This window comes from Convolutriloba macropyga, chromosome 1 (genome assembly GCF_964194025.1).
Source record: "Convolutriloba macropyga chromosome 1, txConMacr16.3, whole genome shotgun sequence".
Classification (NCBI taxonomy): Eukaryota; Metazoa; Xenacoelomorpha; order Acoela; family Convolutidae; genus Convolutriloba; species Convolutriloba macropyga.
Window position 1 is genome coordinate 72,751,349 of NC_134468.1, and position 8,208 is coordinate 72,759,556.

Consider the following 8,208-nt stretch of genomic DNA (forward strand, 5'->3'; position numbering starts at 1 on the left):
TCTGTTGTCTTAGTCATTTAATAGTTATAGTTATAGTTCTAGTTCTAGTTACAGTTTGTCACGTGAGAAAAAAGAGAAAAAGGGGGAAATAACAAAAGCAACACACAGAACTCAACGTAGTAGCCGCAGAAAACGGCTGAAAGTATAACTCAGCAAAATATTGCAAAACAAATTGTCTTGAGCAGTAAATAACGTGTTACTGTGTCTTGAACTAGAAATATTCCTGAGCAGTAAATTGTTACTGTGTCTTGTATTCAAAAGATTATTCTTGAGCAGTAAATTCTGTTACTGTGTCTTGCATCAACGAATTATTGGAGCTGAAATTCAACTGTTACAACCCCAACTTCTGGCATTCTCAACTTGTGAGTACAAAAAGCAAAAGCCAACTTAAGTTTAAGTTTAAATATTTTTGCACAAACAGATCTTAGACATATATCTTTGTCTTTGATTTGTTTTTTCTATCGGATTGAACTGGTATACATAAAGAGATCCCGTATTGTGTGATCTGTAGCAATCCAGTTTAAATTGATAGTTGAAAAAACTAAGATCAGCGAATAGTTACGAACTAAAATAGTTAATGCAACGGTAAGTACAGCAGAGCGGATATACAGTTACAAAAGCGAACTGCATAAACGAAGTATCCGGACAGATTTTGTAACCACTCAGAACGAACTGGGCGGTGTAAAACTTTCTTTGTGAAACACAAGGAGAGCAGCCGTTACATTTGGTCCGCCGACCCGGACAGTGGAATAAACTGCTGTCCAACCCCACAGTCGAAGTGACGAAGTCATCGACGAACGAGAACAAAACCCAACGAACATTTCAACAACGCAAAGCCAATTAGGCAAAGCAAATAGGAACGTTGAAAAGCAAAAACTAAATTAAAGCAAACAAATAAAGGAGCTGTAGAGGTTCAAGCTGCAGTCCCGAAGTACACAAGAAGTGACTCCGTCACAGAGTCAAAGCGTTTTGGATCGCCAGATCAACAACTTGCGAAACAAGTGGATTAAGAAACAGGAAGAAGGTTTTGAGCTCATTGATAATCGAGATCGAACAAGCAAGCTCAAGACTCTTTATCAGCAGATACTGCAATTGGACGACAGCATTGAAAAACTCGTGAATAAGAAAGCTGAGACTCTCCGAGACCCAGATATTTCTTTAAAACGCAAATTTGAGAAAGAAAAATACTTTCAATATTTGAACGCAGAGTGGTTACCGTATATCCACGGAGAGACGAACATGTCAAGCCAGCAAAGCCAGTCAACTCTTCATGCCAATGAAGAGCAAACGCCTGCGAATAATGTGCATCAGTTAGAACAAAACGTTGGAATTCCAGAGTTTAACCAAAATCATGGTAACACAAGCAATGCAACGACGAATACGGTTACACGGACAATCAACCAGGATACAGAAAACGCTTCGGAAGCATCTTCAGTGAAACGTCGGGTTGAAGAACGAATGAAGGAATTCGAAATTGAATTCGAAAGAAAGTTGCAAATCGAACGAGCACAATTTGATCGAAAGAAGTTGGAGCTAGAAATGCAAATGAAAGAACTAGAGATGCAACATCAGCTTCGGCAAAGGGAGCGAGACCTAGAGCGCCAATTGCAAAGAACAGCATTGGAGAAAGATGACTTACGTTCTCAATCGACTAAGGCGCGTGACAAGTCACCTTTCAATTGGACTCCAAAAGGGAGAGATGTCTCGGAGTGGGCGAATTCGATGAACGACACGCGAACGCCAATTCGACCAAGAGCTCGCTTTGACGTCAGCCCCGAACGGAATAAGCAGAGGCATTACCCATGGTACCTAAACTCTCGCGAACGCTCAGTAAGTGTTGAAGGGCGGGATATATCGCCGATAGCTGGAAAGTACTACAACACTGGACATTCAAGCAGTAGTTTACCAAAATTGAGGTTGAACAATTTTGACGGAAACCCGCTGGAGTGGCCTGAGTGGTCTAGCATGTTCATAGCAACAGTAGATAAACGCACGATTCCCGACTCAGAAAAAATGAGCCATTTGAAGACACTGCTAACAGGCAAAGCAAAATCTGCAATCTCGGGAATGGGCTATTCTGGACAGTTTTATAGTGCTGCCTGGAACATTTTAGAAAGAAAATTTGGAAGACCGCATGTAATTATAGATGCGCAGCTCGAGAGCCTACGAAAAGCAAATCAAGTGAAACCTCATGATTCAACCAGCCTGATTAATTTTCCTGTTATTGTATCTAACTTCGTGAACGTGCTTAAAGAGTACAAACATATTGGTGATTTGCAATCAAGTTCGACATTGTACATGGCAGTTGATAAGCTACCTCAAGTTCTAAAAGAAAAATGGTGGTTCTACGTCGATGACAAAGACGAGGACTGGCCTGATCTAATCATGTTTGAAAAATGGCTATCACGAATGGCATTCGTGCATGAAGGGTTTTCAGCGTTTAAAGGGGAACGCAAAGAAGAAGACCGACGCAACGCAAATAGAGAAAAACAATTCTCGAAGACATCGAACTTCAGTGCAAGTTCGAACCTACAAGAAACCAAGCAGACGCAAAGCGATCACTGCCCATTAGCCGATGGCACTCATAAAATTTGGAACTGTCCATCATTCAAAAACATGAGTGTGAATGATCGATACGTGGCAGTGAGGAGAGAACGCTTATGTTATGGATGTCTGGGGAAAGGGCATGCAATCAAAGATTGTAAAGCCCACCCGTGCGGTATAAATGGATGTACCAAAAGGCACAACAGACTGCTACACTCAAAAAACCAAATGGACAAGGGTAGTCACGCAGTTAACGTAAGCGCAGCAACAATCAACCAGAGTAACCAAGTTACTAGTTTTCTTCAAATAGTTCCTGTATTGGTTCAGAGTGGTAGTAACAGGTTGACTACCTACGCTTTCCTCGATAGTGGGTCAACAGTATCATTCATCGATCAAAGTGTCAAGGATCAACTACAAGCCAAAGGCACAGACGTTACCTTAAACATAGCTGGCATACATGGGACGCAAGATTTGAGGACAGAGAAGGTTCCTATCACAATAAAGGGACTACATTCAAAGGTGCATTCAATTGAAGCGTTTGCACACCCAGCAATCTCATTGGGAAACACAACATATGACTACAAGGAACTGAAGAACAAGTTCAGACACCTGAATGTTCTCACTAACAAAACATTCAACCTGATGGAAGTAGGCATCATACTTGGACAAGATGCCTACGAAATTCAACGTCCATTGGACTATAAGATTGGAACACGAAGTGAGCCTTTCGCCGTCTTAACAGAATTAGGATGGGTAGTCAGTGGTCCCATGACAGGCAAGAAAAGTCAAAATGTTTGTCATTTTGCCTTCACAGAAGATGTGAAAGTGGCAGAAAATATCCAATCATGGTGGGACATAGAAACTTATGCTTCCAAAATAAATGTTGTAAGTCAATCAAAGAAAGAGCAACAAGCTCAGAAGTTTCTAGAGAGCACTACAAAGTTTACAGGCGAGCGGTACGAAGTGGGCATGCTCTGGAATGAACCAGAACCCAGTCTTCCAAACAACTACGGCTCAGCCCTTGGTCAGCTCTACTCACTGGAACGAAGATTCCAACGAGACCCAAAGTTAAAAGAATTGTATCAACAGTCAATTGATACAGATGTTGAAAAGGGATTTGTGAAGATCCTTGGTAAATCGGAAGTCAAAGGCACTTTCGGAAAAGAATGGTATTTGCCACACCATCCAGTACTAAACCCCAACAAACCGGGTAAAGTTCGCCGTGTTTGCAACGCTGCAGCGAAATACAAGGATGTATGCCTAAATGACAAGCTGTTAGCCGGACCCGATCTACTACACGGATTGATTGGAACAATATTCAGATTTCGAGAAGGACCAATTGCCCTAACCGCAGATATTGAATCAATGTTTCTGCAAGTGCAAGTTCCTGAACGGGATAAAAGCTGCTTGAGATTCCTGTGGCGACCAACAATGAACGAACCTGTGCAAATTTACGAGTATCAGCGTCATGTTTTCGGAGCAAAGAGTTCACCAACATGTGCCAACTACGCTCTGAAGCGAGTAGCGATCGATAACGAGGACGAGTTCCCAATTGCAGCAAAAACAATCCAAAACAATTTCTACATGGACGATTTCATCAAGTCAGTCGAAACACCTGAAGAAGCAATCAAGGTTTTCAAACAACTGCAACCTCTTCTCTCAAAACATGGATTTGAACTGAAGAAGTGGATCACCAACAGTGACGTGGTAACCAACGCAATCCCAGAGCACTTAAGATCAATCAGCAAAACAAAGCAGGTTGAAGTAGAACCCAGCCAGGAAGGGTCATCGGTGCTTGGTCTTCAGTGGGCGATTACCGATGATAGTCTACAGGTTTGTAGAGGTACAAGCAAAAAAGTTGAGACCCCAATCACCCAAAGGAAGATCTTATCTCTAGTTTCTTCAGTGTTTGATCCTCTTGGACTGTTTGCACCATTCAGTGTCCACATGAGACGACTCCTGAAGAGCATCTGGACCAAAAATGGACAACATTGGGACAACTCAGTAGAACCTAACGAAGAAGAAGAGTTTCTGAAGTGGAAGGCACAGCTTCCAGAAGTAGCAGAAACCAGCATTGATAGAAGATACTTCAGCACAGCCAAGGACAAATGGGAACTTCATGTGTTTGCCGACGCATCTGAAGATACAATGTGCGCAGTGGTATACCTACGTTCAAAGCCCAAAGAATACTCAGCAGACTTAGAATTTGTAATCGGAAAGTGCAGAGTCGCACCGATGCGACACCTTTCCATACCACGCTTGGAACTACAAGCAGCAGTGATGGCGGTGAGACTTAAAGAACAGATAGTGAAGGAACACGAATCGAAGATTCACAGTTGTAACTTTTGGACAGACTCCACTACTGTTCTGCAATGGATTCATAGCTCCCACCGTAAGCAGCAGGTGTTTGTTGCAAACAGAGTGGCTGAGATTTTGGATACAACTAATGTTTCACAGTGGAATCATGTGAGTGGTATTAACAATCCAGCTGACATCGGGACACGAGCGATCAATGTTGACGAACTTAAGAGAAGCGAATGGCTCACTGGGCCGGCCTGGTTGAAGCAACGAGAGAACGAATGGCCTGAACAGTTGAATTTAACATTTGCTTCAGATGAACAAAACGACGAAATTGTCTCCTCAGCAAAGGTTGAAGAGAAGAAGCCGATGATTCAGTGGGAACGATTCAGCAATTACAATCGACTAGTAAATACAATGGCATACATACAGCGTGTATTCAAAAAACACAAACCGGCAACAAAAACACTAAGTGTTGAAGAAAGAGAGGATGCACAAGCAAGCATCTTCAGACTACTGCAGCAAGAACAGTTTACTGAAGAGATGAAATCTCTTAAGGCTGAAAAGCAAATTCCAAAAAACAGCAAAATCCTCCAGTTTTCACCATTCATAGACCAGCAAGGACTTATTCGTGCTCAAGGCAGAATAGGTAAAAGTCATCTGAACTTCGAAACCAAGCATCCAATACTGTTACATTGGAAGCACCATGTAGTTGAATTATTCTTGCAAAATGAACATAAGAATAATCACCACGAAGGTACTGAACATGTCAGAAACATAGTCCAGCAAAAATTCTGGATCCTAGGCATACGAAATGCTTTGAGATCGATCAAAAACAAATGCATTAGATGTCGAAAGGGAAAAGCCCAAACAAAGGTACCAGTAATGGCAAATCTACCTGAAGAACGATTAGTGGCATCAACAGTGTTTTCGAATGTGGGCGTAGACTATTTTGGATCATTCACAGTAAAGATTGGTCGAAGAAACGAAAAGCGTTGGTGTTGTCTATTCACATGCCTTACTGTACGTGCGGTACATATAGAGATTGCACCAAAACTAGACACTGATTGTTGTCTGAACGCAATTATGCGATTCATTGCACGAAGAGGCAAACCGGTCAAAATGATTAGCGATAACGGGACAAACTTCGTTGGAGCTGAAAAAGAACTGGCAGAGGATATAGCAGCTTGGAACAAGGTGCGAATTGAAGAACATCTGATTCAACAAGGTATCAGATGGAAGTTCAACCCACCTGCATCACCACACTTTGGAGGAGTGTGGGAAAGACTGGTTAGGAGTTGCAAGAAGGCAATGTACGCAGTGCTGGGCAATCGATCAGTCACGGAGGACGTTCTGTCAACCACGATGTGTCTTGTTGAACAGACGCTGAATGCTAGACCGCTGACACAAGTCAGTTCTGATGCTACCGATTTAGAAGCTATTACTCCGAACCATTTCCTACTTGGCAACAAGAACCTTTGGTTACCGTATCTCTCAGGTGCAGAGCAATTTGTTGATCATAGAAAGCTCTTCCGACAAACACAAGCTTACGCAGACCTCATCTGGGACAGATTCCGTAAAGAATACTTGCCAACGTTGAATAGTCGAAAGAAATGGCAGACCACAACGGACAGAAGTCTTCAGCAGGCTGATCTTGTGTGGTTAGTGGAAGACAGTGACAAACGTGGATATTACAACCTGGGTCGAATAACCGAAACCTTTGAAGGTTCCGACGGAGTGATTCGATCAGCGAAAATCCGAACAAAAGATGGATACTACAAGAGGCCCGTAGTGAAGCTCGCTCCAGTACTACCAACTGACGATGATGTTTTCACGAAGGAAAACAGGGCCGGCGATGTTGGAGCTGAGCTTAAGGAATAACAAGCTTGCATAGGCGGGGAAAATAGAAACAAAACACTTTCTGTTGTCTTAGTCATTTAATAGTTATAGTTATAGTTCTAGTTCTAGTTACAGTTTGTCACGTGAGAAAAAAGAGAAAAAGGGGGAAATAACAAAAGCAACACACAGAACTCAACGTAGTAGCCGCAGAAAACGGCTGAAAGTATAACTCAGCAAAATATTGCAAAACAAATTGTCTTGAGCAGTAAATAACGTGTTACTGTGTCTTGAACTAGAAATATTCCTGAGCAGTAAATTGTTACTGTGTCTTGTATTCAAAAGATTATTCTTGAGCAGTAAATTCTGTTACTGTGTCTTGCATCAACGAATTATTGGAGCTGAAATTCAACTGTTACAACCCCAACTTCTCGCATTCTCAACTTGTGAGTACAAAAAGCAAAAGCCAACTTACGTTTAAGTTTAAATATTTTTGCACAAACAGATCTTAGACATATATCTTTGTCTTTGATTTGTTTTTTCTATCGGATTGAACTGGTATACATAAAGAGATCCCGTATTGTGTGATCTGTAGCAATCCAGTTTAAATTGATAGTTGAAAAAACTAAGATCAGCGAATAGTTACGAACTAAAATAGTTAATGCAACGGTAAGTACAGCAGAGCGGATATACAGTTACAAAAGCGAACTGCATAAACGAAGTATCCGGACAGATTTTGTAACCACTCAGAACGAACTGGGCGGTGTAAAACTTTCTTTGTGAAACACAAGGAGAGCAGCCGTTACAATATATATATATATATATATATATATATATATATATATATATATATATATATATATATATATATATATATGCTTTCACTAGATATCCTACGGCTTTCGACTGTTTTTGCTGTTCATTTTTGGTCTTTTTTCATCCCTCAGTCTCCTGAAATAACAAATGGGCAAGCTAAGGAGCCAACAAAAATTTTTTATGTTTGTGATCAATGTCTTAAGCTGTTTATGTATTTGGAATTGTTTGATTTCAAAAATTTTACTTCAATTTTTTCAAATTCTGCTTTCTTACAGATTTTTTTTTCGACAAGTATAATAGCCCCATTAATGACAGCTCCTAGTTGCTCTCCAGTAGCAGGAACGGATTTTGTTTAATTGGTTTCTTCATAAGAATATTTCTTGCTTCGATACTGTTTACTTGTTTTATTTCAAGTTTTAACATTTGAACTTTCTCTGGGTTTACTTTGTGTCGTCTTTTCTATCTCTGATTTTCATTCAAACAATTCTCAACGCATTTCTCAAGCAGTTTTACTGGTATATGGGTTGTATTTTATTGGTGAAAATATATTGACAAAGAGACCATTTACTCTCGAAAGCTTTCAGTCATTTTGCGAATCTTGACTTTATCTGTTTGTTTTTACTTGTTTCGATACCATTTTTTCACTTCGCCGCAAACTGCAATTATGGAGCGATTCTTGCGATTTTCTTTTAATGAATACTTTTAAGTGTCAAC